The sequence below is a fragment of the Palaemon carinicauda genome, chromosome 17 (genome assembly GCF_036898095.1).
Source record: "Palaemon carinicauda isolate YSFRI2023 chromosome 17, ASM3689809v2, whole genome shotgun sequence".
Classification (NCBI taxonomy): domain Eukaryota; kingdom Metazoa; phylum Arthropoda; class Malacostraca; order Decapoda; family Palaemonidae; genus Palaemon; species Palaemon carinicauda.
Genome location: NC_090741.1, coordinates 128876693 through 128888544, shown reverse-complemented (window position 1 = coordinate 128888544; position 11852 = coordinate 128876693).

The following is an 11852-nucleotide window of genomic DNA, read 5'->3' as shown; positions in this document are numbered from 1 at the left end:
CAGCAATAAATTGTAAAGTTTTATGCTAAAAAAAGTGGTCTTAAAAGAATAGCAAGACATGGTTCACTGATGGATGATGCTATCTTTCCATTAAACAAATTTAACCTATTCATAACAAAAACGTACTTAAGTGTTCAATAATACAGCATTTTATGCTACACATTTATAATGTGGATGTCATGAGATTCAGGTAATAAAAGTTTGTGGCAGGCATAACAACTTTTATTTGTGTTCGATCTACCGGAATCCAGACATGGATGATTCTATCTTCGATTGTCTTCTTACTATTATGGCTAAGATACAAGAAGATGATAGAAAGGCTTCTTTTGTCTTTGTTGGTGATTTTAATGCTCACCATAGGGAGTGGTTAAGTTCTATCTCTCCTACCGATCGCCATGGCTTAAGAGCTTTAGACTTTGCCTCTGAATCAGGCTGTGAGCAAATCATAAATGAAGCTACTCACAGGTCTGGTAATTGCTTGGACCTCGTTTACACTGACTCCACTGGTATTATAAATAGTAAGGTTGGTTATCCAGTCGGGACTTCTGATCATGCCTTGATTTCATTATTAGTGAAGACTGAGCAGCCTGTCCCTGATATATCATATTCCTGTAAAATTTATATGAAATCCCAAGCAGACTGGAATGGGATTTTGCATGATCTTTTGTGCTTGAATTGGTCACAATAATATAATAGTGTAGATCCTGTTGTCCCTTTGAATGAGAATCTAGTCAACATAATTGATAGGCGTATCCCTTCTCGTGTGGTAAGGTACCGAATGAAGGACAAACCGTGGTTCAATGATGATTGTAAACGTGCTTATTTGGAGAAGCAGGAGGCCTATCACCTTTGGAAGGGTAACAGATCAGATTTGACCTGGAACAACTATACTCAGCTTCGAGCTTTTGCTCAGAGAGTTTATGCCTCAACTGAAAAGGAGTACAATTTAATCATAAAAGAAACCCTCTCTGGTACAACTCAGGAACATAAATGGTGGTGTACCCTTAAATCTGCACTCTTTGGTGTAGATGCAACAGTTCCTCCTTTACCTAAACCAGATGGCTCAGTCACTCACTGTCCAAAGGAAAAGGCAACCCTTTTGGCTGATGTTTTTGACAGTAAACAGAGTAATGAAAAACTTGAACTTCCTCATTCCTGTTTTCCTGAGGCTAAACTAACTAGTTTAGCTTTTCGATCTCGTGGTATTTTTCCTTTGTTTTTCATAATGACAGCAGATTTCTTTGCTCTAAAGTTATCTGTTATTTTGTGCAAGTTAGCAAGAAGAGGAGCTTTTAGCACTTGTTGGAGAATTGGTAATGTTACTCCTCTATGTAAATGTGTTTGTGGTAGCTTAAGTCCCACTGATTACCGTCCAATTTCCATAACTCCAATATTATCTAAAGTTTTTGAACGTCTTCTGGCAAAACGTCTTAATAGGTTTGCTGAAGGTAATCTTCTATTCCCTAGTTTGCAATTTGATTTTTGTAAAGGCCTTGGGGCATGTGATGCCCTTCTTATAATCTCCAATGCAGTACAGAAATCCCTTGATTGTGGTCGGGAAGTTGGTATGATTGGCCTTAATTTTAGTGCTGCCTTTGACCGTGTTAATCATGAGACCCTTGTTTTCAAACTGAAACAGTTGAGAGTGGGTGGGTCGTTTCCTAGCATTATTATTGATTTTTTAAGTTGTAGATTTCAAAGAGTTGTTGTTGATGGGCACCATAGTGAGTATAGGATATGATATCCGGTGTTCCACAGGGTAGTGTTCTTGGCCCATTACTTTTCATACTATATACACATGACATGTGGTTTGGCCTAGAAAATAAGGTTGTTGCATATGCAGATGATACTACTCTCTTTGCATCAATTCCATCCCCTGAATGTAGATCTGGGGTTGGTGAATCCTTTAATAGAGATTTAGCTAAAATTAGTGCATGGTGCAAATTATGGGGTATGAAGTTGAATCCTAACAAAACTCAAAGTATGATTGTAAGTAGGTCAAGGACGGTGGCTCCTCAACATCCAGATCTCAGTATTGATAATATTTCTTTAAATTTGTATGACTCTTTCAAAATTTTAGGTGTGATTCTCGACAGCAAATTTACTTTTGAGAAACATATAAGGTCAGTGTCTTCTTCAATTGCACAAAAAATTGGCTTATTGAGAAAGTCTTTTAAGATATTCGGTGATCAATCTATTCTGAAGAAGTTTTTTAATTCTTTTATTCTAACTTGTTTTGAGTATTGTTCTCCTGTCTGGTCTTCAGCTGCTGATTCTCATCTTAATTTGTTGGACAGAAACTTACGGTCTATTAAATTTCTTATTCCTGATCTAGATATTAATCTCTGGCACCGTCGTTCAATTAGTTCATTATGCATGTTGCATAAGATTTTTCATAACTCTGACCATCCTTTACATTCAGATCTCCCTGGACAATTCTATCCTGTTCGTAAAAATAGGCAGGCAGTTAATTCTAATAGCCAGGCCTTCTCCATCATAAGACTCAATACTACGCAGTACTCTAGAAGTTTTATTCCAGCTGTTACCAAGTTGTGGAATGATCTTCCTAATCAGGTTGTTGAATCAGTAGAACCTCAAAAGTTCAAAGTTGGAGCAAATGCTTTTTTGTTGACCAGGCATAAATGAGTCTTTTTATAGTTTATATATGACATATTTGTTTTTGACGTTGTTAATAGTTTATATATGACATATCTCTTTTGACATGACTTTTTTTAGAATGATTTATTGTTAATTTGTTCTCTTCAGTTATTTATTTCCTTATTTCCTTTCCTCACTGGGCTATTTTCCCTATTGGAGCCCCTGGGCTTATAGTATCTTGCTTTTCCAATTAGGGTTGTAGCTTGGATAGTAATAATAATAATATAACAATGAGATATGTTTAAATCTAATATATCTAATATAAAAATTCAATAAATTAAGCCATTCACAAAATAAAAATACAAATTGTTACTTATATCAAATACCAATGGAGGCTGACAAGTATCACAGATGTTTATTATAGTTTGATACAATGTTGCTGGTCTTCCAAATATACTATTTTCTATGTTTCATAATAATATGTTACATTCAAACCTTGACCAGACAAAGCTCAAGTAATGATTTTTACACTGGTGCACGTCCACACATGGAGGATTCACATGGATCTTGCCATTCAGAAACCTGCCAACATAACAACAATTCCAAATCTGCTGCCGTTGGTTACTGGACTCGTGTTGACCTACAGAAAGCATGTTAACAATGGCACATTATGTTCGTTATAACACTTTCCAGAGCTGTAATAACTAAATAAGATTATTAATTAAATTTTCTATAATAATCATCACATGAAACTAATTTAATCCTTTTGTACAACTTGATTCAAATAAATGCAGAGCTCGTACTTCCTGTTCAAGTTTCTGGAACATTTCTCAGGTGGGATATCACATATAATGATGAAATACACACAAACAGAGAATCTTAAACAGAGTATTCATCATTATCATCATCATCATCATCATCATCTCCTCCTACGGTCTTTGTTAGATTTCGCCAGTGATCTGTATCTTGAGCTTTCAATTCAATATTTCTCCTTTCATCCTCTTCTACTTCAAGCTACACAGTCCTCAGTCATGTACGCATGGGTCTTCCACCTCGTCTAGTGCCTTGTGGAGCCTAGCAACACGTTTTGTGAGCCCAACTTTCTTGAGGAGTACAAAGAGTATAGCCAAACCCTCTCCATCCACCACTCACCATGATCTTATCCCCATATGGCACTCAAGCAACCTCTTATAGTTTCATTTCTAATCCTGTACAGCTGTGACGGTGCCGAGAGAGGGTTGTGAACTCAAAGGCAGGATGCAATCAACTGAGTTATATTATTATAGAACACTCTCCTTTATATACAAAACCTCAAGCCAACAGGACATAACAAGTTAACAAGACAGACAATGTTACAGAGGAAAACAGCAGACATGAATTTTCATGTTCGTTTAGTGCGAGGGAAGAGCGAAGATACAAGCATAATATATGCGAAAGGAATTATGTACAATTGTGTGACACACAGTTGGTACATGGCTCCCCCTCTAAAAATGACATAATGAACATGTTAAATAGGGCGCCCTGATCTAGAGAGGCGAACTGAAGGCGGGTCATCTGGCAGAAGATAAGCAGGTTTTAGACGATCAATGGAGACCCAGTCTTCTTTGCCCCGAATGTTCAGGAGGAATGCTTTCGGACTGCGTCGGATCACAAGGAAAGGGCCCGTGTAAGGGGGCGTTAGTGGTGGCTTGCTGGTGTCGTTGCGCAGGAAGACGTGCGTTGCAGAGCGCAAGTCCGTTGGTATGTGATGCTTCGCTGGGGGCTTGTAAGTCTGGCGGCACGGAGTAAATTTTCCCACGACCTGACGTATGCACTGGAGATCGTCGGAGGAGGTTGTAGAAGGAAAAAATTCGGCAGGGACGACCAACGGGTCGCCATACACCATTTCAGCTGCCGAGACGTTGAAGGTGTCTTTAGGAGTGGTCCTTAGTCCCAGGAGGACCCAGGGAAGCTGAGTAAACCAGTTGCAATCCTTGCAGCGGGACATCAAAGCTGCTTTGAGGGTGCGATGAAAACGTTCAACCATTCCATTGGCCGCGGGGTTGTAGGCCATTGTCTGATGTAGGGTGATGCCCAGGAGATTCGCTAATGACGTCCACAATTGAGAGGTGAAAGTGGTTCCCCTGTCAGAAGTAATATGCTCAGGGATACCGAATCTTGAAATCCATCCAGAGAGTAAGGCAGATGTATATGCGGCGGACGTTGCAGTTTCCATGGGAATGGCTTCAGGCCAACGAGTGGAGCGGTCGATGACGGTAAACAGGTAACGATGTCCTTGTGATGTGGGTAGGGGGCCTACAACGTCGACGTGAATGTGTGCGAAACGACGCTGAGGTTGAGGAAAGGTGGCCACTCCTGAATCCGTGTGTCGACGTACTTTGAAAGTTTGGCAAGAAGTACAGGCGCGGACCCAATCCTTAGCATCCTTAGAAATGCCGTGCCAAATGAACTTTGCCTTCAGCAGCTGTGCAGTAGAACGGCACGAGGGATGTGAAAGGCCGTGAATGAAATCAAACACCTGTCGGCGCATGGGAGCAGGAATCCAAGGTCGCGGTCTACCACTACTGACGTAACAGAGGAGGGTGGTGTTGGAGTCTTCGAGGGGAAAGTCTTCCCAACGGAGGGACGTGCAGAATATCCTACAAGCTTGATACTCTGGATCCTGTCGTTGGGCTTCAGCCAGGGCGTTGTAATCCAATCCCAGTTGAACGGCAGCCAACGTGTTTCTTGACAGGGCATCGGCAACGGGATTCATTTTCCCAGGGACGTATTGGAGGGTGCAATTGTATTCAGCCACGGCGGAGAGATGTCGGCGTTGACGGGCGGACCAGGCGTCAGACTGTCGAGTGAAGGCGTGCACCAGAGGCATGTGGTCTGTGCGAATGACTAAGAGCGTACCTTCTAAGAAATGGCGAAAGTGACAGACAGCTAAGTGCACCGCCAGCAATTCTCGATCGAAGGTAGACTAACCCGATTCTGCCTTGGACAGTTTTCTGCTGAAGAAGGCCAATGGGCGGGGCAAGCCTTTGACCACCTGCTCGAGTACTGCACCAGTTGCGACGTCGCTGGCGTCGGTGGAGAGAAGGAGAGGGGCGTGTTGGATAGGAAAAGTGAGAGCCGCAGCAGTTGATAGGGCCTTCTTTGTATTGCAGAAGGCTGGTTCTTGAAGGGGACTCCTCTTCAGGTCCTTCGGCTTGCCCTTGATGGAGGCGTAGAGGGGAGCAAGAGTGGCGGCAATGGCTGGCAGAAAACGGTGATAATAGTTGATCATGCCCAAGAATTCCTGCAGAGCTTTGACGGTCGAGGGCACGGGGAAGTTCTGAACGGCTGCTACCTTCTCAGGGAGGGGGTGAACACCTTCAGGAGTGATGCGGTGCCCTAAGAACGACACTTCGTTGGCGCCAAAGGTACACTTGTCGTACTGGATTAAAAGGTCGTTTTGTTGCAGGCGGTCGAGCACGATGCGCAGGTGACAGAGGTTTTCCTCTTTTGAGGAGGAGAACACAAGTATGTCGTCCACATAACATACACAGAAAGGGAGGTCCCCTAAGATGCCATCCATGAGACGTTGAAATGTGGCCCCAGCATTACGAAGGCCAAAACAGGAGTAATTGAAGGTGTATGTACCAAACGGAGTGGTGATGGCAGTCTTGGGGATGTCTTTTGGGTTCATAGGCACCTGATAATACCCCTTCAGGAGATCGAGCGTAGAGAAAACCTTTGCTTTGTGCAGGTAGGAGGTCACGTCGGCAATGTTTGGGAGGGGGTAGGGATCCGGTTCTGTTTGCATGTTCAGGCGCCTGTAATCCCCGCACGGACGGAGGGAGCCGTCTTTCTTCAGAACGATGTGTAAGGGTGACGACAATGGGCTGGAGGCCTTTTGGCAAAGGTCCATTTCCTCCATTTCGGCGAACGTCTGTTTGGTGGCTGACAATCGTTCCGGTGCCAGATGTCTGAATTTTGCGAAGACTGGGGGTCTCGTCGTCTTGATATGGTGATAAATACCGTGCTTGGCAGGAACCGTGGGCGTTTGGCGAAGTTCTGGACGGAAAACTTCCGGGTACGACGTAAGGAGGTGGGGGTAGGCATCCGTGGGTGCGCTAATATGGAGAGCGAGGTTAGAAGGGGTGGGTTGAAGAGGTGTCGACAAGTACGAGTCTGCGTTGACCAATCGTCGGTGGGCGACATCGACCAGAAGGTGGAAATGAGAGAGGAAATCCGCACCGAGGATTGGCATGGTGACGTCAGCAACGCGAAACTTCCAATTGAATTTACCGCTTCCGAACGATAATGAGAGGTTCTCGTAACCGTAGGTGGGTATCGTAGATCCGTTGGCAGCTACCAAGCGGACGTCGGCAGATGTAGATAGACTAAGACGTGTCTTGAAGAGTTTCCTTGGCAAAAGAGAATGACAAGCACCCGTGTCTACCAAAAATCGCACGCCCGTTCCTGCATCCTGTAAAAAGAAAAGATTAGAAACACGGGAGGCCACCGTCACGAGCGATGGCCTACTTACACGTTTTTTGGCCACTGACAATCCTCGGCACATTTCTTCGTAGTTGCCCCGAATCTGAAGTGGTAGTAGCAAAACTGCGGCGGATGGGAGGTAGTAAGTGGCTGTAGAAGCTGTTTGTTGGGGCGCGAGCGATTGGTGGGTGGTGGGCGGCTTTGTCTCTGCTTCGGCACGTCACGGTGTGGGCGTGTATGTCCTACGGCATTCATGTCAGCTTCAGTTGACGTTGAATAGGCATCCTCTTCGTCAGGGGTGGAGGCGTTGATGGAGGTCTTGAAGTGGCTGTCCATAAGGGCGTCGGCTTTGGTCATCAAGTCCTTTATGGGTAAACTATCGACATCGGGTATGGCAGCGCGTATAGGTCCGGGTAAACGGCGTATCCAAAGGGCACGAAGTAGGTTCACCTCCTGAGGAGAGCCGTCTGCAGCAGGTTGAAGGCGAGCGATACTGGTCATTTCCCTGAGGGCAAGAAAAGCCCTTTGGTCCCCCAACGGTTGTTGCGAGAGCTGAAAAAGCTTTGCTAAACGGGCGGCTGGCGACGGCGAGTACTGCTGCAGAAGGTATGTTTTGAGGGCGTCATATGCTATTGGCGTGTCTCCTTGTTCACAAAGCCAGTCGGATATTTCCGGGAAGGTGTCCTCGGGTATCGCCGCGAGAACATAATCTGCTTTGGTGGTTGAGCGAGTCACGCCGTTGATGCGAAACTGGACTTCTGCGCGCTGAAACCAAGCAAATGCCTCTCTGCTGGCGAACGGTGAAAGTTTCAATGGGGCGGCCGCAGCGCCAACTGCTGTGGAAGAGTCCGCCATAGTACCAACGATGGAGGGGCGAGGGAGGTGGGGGTGGAAGGCAGTGGGAGCGAGTCGACTTCCGGGTTCACCAATGTGACGGTGCCGAGAGAGGGTTGTGAACTCAAAGGCAGGATGCAATCAACTGAGATATATCATTATAGAACACTCTCCTTTATATACAAAACCTCAAGCCAACAGGACATAACAAGTTAAGAAGACAGACAATGTTACAGAGGAAAACAGCAGACATGAATTTTCATGTTCGTTTAGTGCGAGGGAAGAGCGAAGATACAAGCATAATATATGCAAAAGGAATTATGTACAATTGTGTGACACACAGTTGGTACACAGCCATTCAGCTCCCAATTCTGTTCCGAAGGCCTTTTTAGCATGCATAGTAAATATGTTTTAAATTATTTTATTGTCATACCATGATTCTTGTCCATACAGTAACACAGATCTCACTAAACAAATACATAGTTAGAACTTTATATATAGTATTAGGCGATTTGAATTCCAAATTTTAATTAACCTAGTCATTGTCTGATTTTCTTTTTTTCATTCTTTCACTAAACTCTAATTTTAAAGACCTTGTATTGAATATCATAGTTCTTTATTACAGAAATGATACTACCTCATTCATTCTTTCTCCTTCCAATGATATTCCATCTTCCTTTGCATTAATTCTCCTCAATATTTACCATTCATTGATACCATAAAATAGGGCACACTTTATGGTAAAACTAATTAGAATTTAATATTGGGTGCCATAATCAAAACCGATTTTTAAAGCAGTCTACATCAGGAAAAAAAATATGCATCGAATCTGTTTACTTTATGAAGAAAATGCAACCACGAAAAGCTTATGGGTATTATAAAAAAAACACTTAAAAGGCTTTACTAATAACGGAGTGCGGTATTGTATATAAAACTTTCGTGTTTTTTTTTCTCGAAAATTACTATTTTTCCGTCGTAAGTTAATAGTGGATACGATATACTCTAATATAACCTACGGTAATGGGGGCCACCAAGTTCTAGCCATAGGTTTTGGGTGGAGATAATTAACTGGGGACTCAATAAGTAATGATAAAAATTACCTTTTCTTCTCTATACATTATTCTCTGGGGCGCATGATATATCCATCTAAAATTACATAAGGCACAGGTATCCTTTCACCTGGAATACTTATTTCACTCTTTTGTTTACATAGGCTGACCAAGAGAAAGGCCCGTGCCAACAAGAAGTTTTGGCTTTAATACACTACGAACGAGGATTAGGAGACGACGAGGTCCCAGGATGGCGAGGGGAACCATCGTCAGCAGGATGTCATTGGAGGCACGAACGCGATCGACCACTATGTTCACGCATATCCGTTCCTTTTCGTACATTTGTACATACCTTTTGACCTCATTAGGGAGGGTTCAGGGGCCTTGTTTCTTCTGCTAGAGCTATGACCTGGGCAAGTTTGTTACCTGAGAAGGAGAATCCGGGGAAGGGGCCTTACTCCCGGCTATGTCGGTGACCTGGGTACGTTTATGAACTGGGCAGGGGGTCTGGGGGTTTGCGCACAAATTATGTCTATTACCTGGGTTGCTTTGTTACCTAGATAGGGGGTTTGGAGGCTTGCCCTTTAGTTAGGTCTGTGTTCTGGTGACTAAACTGTTAGCTTATGTGAGGTTGTGTTTTAAATTCTGTGGCCTTTTACGAATTTTGAAAGTGTTAAATAATCAATTATATACCTGTTTTAACCCAACAAATGTTCCAGGTTCTCACTTGGGTCTGTCGGGAAGGGGTAGGGCGATAAGTAGAGAATAGTTTATTTGCAGCGGAAATAAGTTTTTGAAGCGCAATATTTAAGTACGAAAACCTTTTTTTTTTCTCCCTCTGTCTTTATTTTTTTTTTTTGGGGGGGGGTAATGTAGTTCTGTGTTGTTCTATAATCTTACCACTTTAAGTATGACTAAACAGAATTAACAGTAAACTGGAAATCTTTTAATGTATACACATTCATACCAGCACTGCTGTGAAAGAGGATTTTACAATTAATTATTGGAATGGCAGTGAGACACGGAAAAAGAGCAACGTGGATACGAGAACAAATTGAAGTACAGGATCTAGGGAAATGAATATAAGGAAACAAATGAACATGACATATGGTGAGAATGACAAATAGCAGATGGACACTAAGCATAACGGAATGGATCCTTAGATATTGAAAAAAAGAAGAAAATAGACGATGCATTGACAAACTAAGAAAGTTTGACGGTGTGGACTGATATAGAAAGATCATAGAAAGACGGGATAGGAAGAACATTTCTGACGCCTTTCTTTTGCAGTGGAATAGTAATGGCTTACGATATTAATGATGATGATGCATAATATATTTTTCTGATATTTAGGTATATTTTGTTCTGGAAATAAATTGCATACTATTTAACATTAGGTTGTATAAATTATTTATTAAAAATTTTTTGGAAAATTTGAAATTTTGCCTATAACTTAGTTCTTTTCTAGCATTGAAGAAATTGTTCAATATAAATGTTTAAATTAATTGTAAACTAAATCAGAATTTGTATATAATTATTCATACAATTTCTAAATATAATTTTTTCATTGTAAAAAAAATTTATTTCAATAAGAGAAATATATATTTTTAATATTCAATGCTTTTCTAAGATATATTTTACTTACTTTGAGTATATGCTGTGGAGGATTAGTTTTTGTTTTATTTTTGTTTATTTTCTTTTGCCAAATCCAGAGAGAGAGAGAGAGAGAGAGAGAGAGAGAGAGAGAGAGAGAGAGAGAGAGAGAGAGAGAGAGAGAGAGAGAGATTGTGTTAGCGAGCGAAAGTAGTTAGTGTATCGATTGTTTGTGGTGAGAATGACTGTTGGTTTAAATGAGATTGTTTGTTTATGTTTTTAGTTAGGTTACGACAGTGGTGAATGTCTTAGGAGAATGCTTTTTTTGATTTGACTGCAGCTTAAGGCAGTTGCGTGTGTAAATGCTGGATTATATTTATGTTTTTCTTACCAGCATTGGAAGTGATTATTGATTTTCTGAGTAAGTACAGTTTTGTTTATCTTTGCTTGTCGTGATTGTGAATGATAGGAACAGTTTATTATTTATCTTTGATTATAGTGCGATAGTTTAGTTAGCTAGGAATGTTCATAAGTGTTTTTTTTTTTATTTTGGCAGGCCGTGATTCCTCCTTTGGAGAGCTTATATTTAGAATATTGATTGACGACTTGGCTTATACTAAGGAGCTGGATACGACTGTTCAGATTTAGTTAAATGTTGATGACCTGGACCAATGAATTTTGATTGCTGTTATTGATGATGATGATAAGGATGACGATGATGACGATGATGATTACAACCCCGATTAGGGAGGCAACTATGGCACATTGGCCCTTGCTGTAGTGTTACCCACATAGCTGTGGTAGTTTGCCATTAAAGACAGTTGGCAGTGTGTGGACGACTTTATTGGTGTCCCTAAAATATATATATAAACATATTTGGTTGTGGTGCATCTTAGATTTAAGTTTTGATATTTTTTCTCCGGGTTTATGTGAATGTGGTATTGGTTATTTATTTTGTATGTTAAGTTTTTTTTGTGTTGTCTGTATGATATCTTTATTTTCAAGTATAGTAATAATTTTGATTGCGTTTACTTTTAAGAATATAGTGTTAAGGTTATGTTTTGTTTTCATTTTCCTTTTGTCCAAGAGTCCAGTTGATAATGTAAGGGGAAAGTTTGTGCAGAGAAGACATTTGTCAGTTAGTGTGATCAAGGGTGTGGGGGTTGTTTTGCAACATCCCGCCACAATGCAATTATTATATGTGTTATAATCAGGTCTTATATATTTATTTCTGATTCAATTACCTTTTCAATCAACATATTTTCTGCAATCAATCACTCGATCTTGCTTAATATGAAGATATTGAATAAA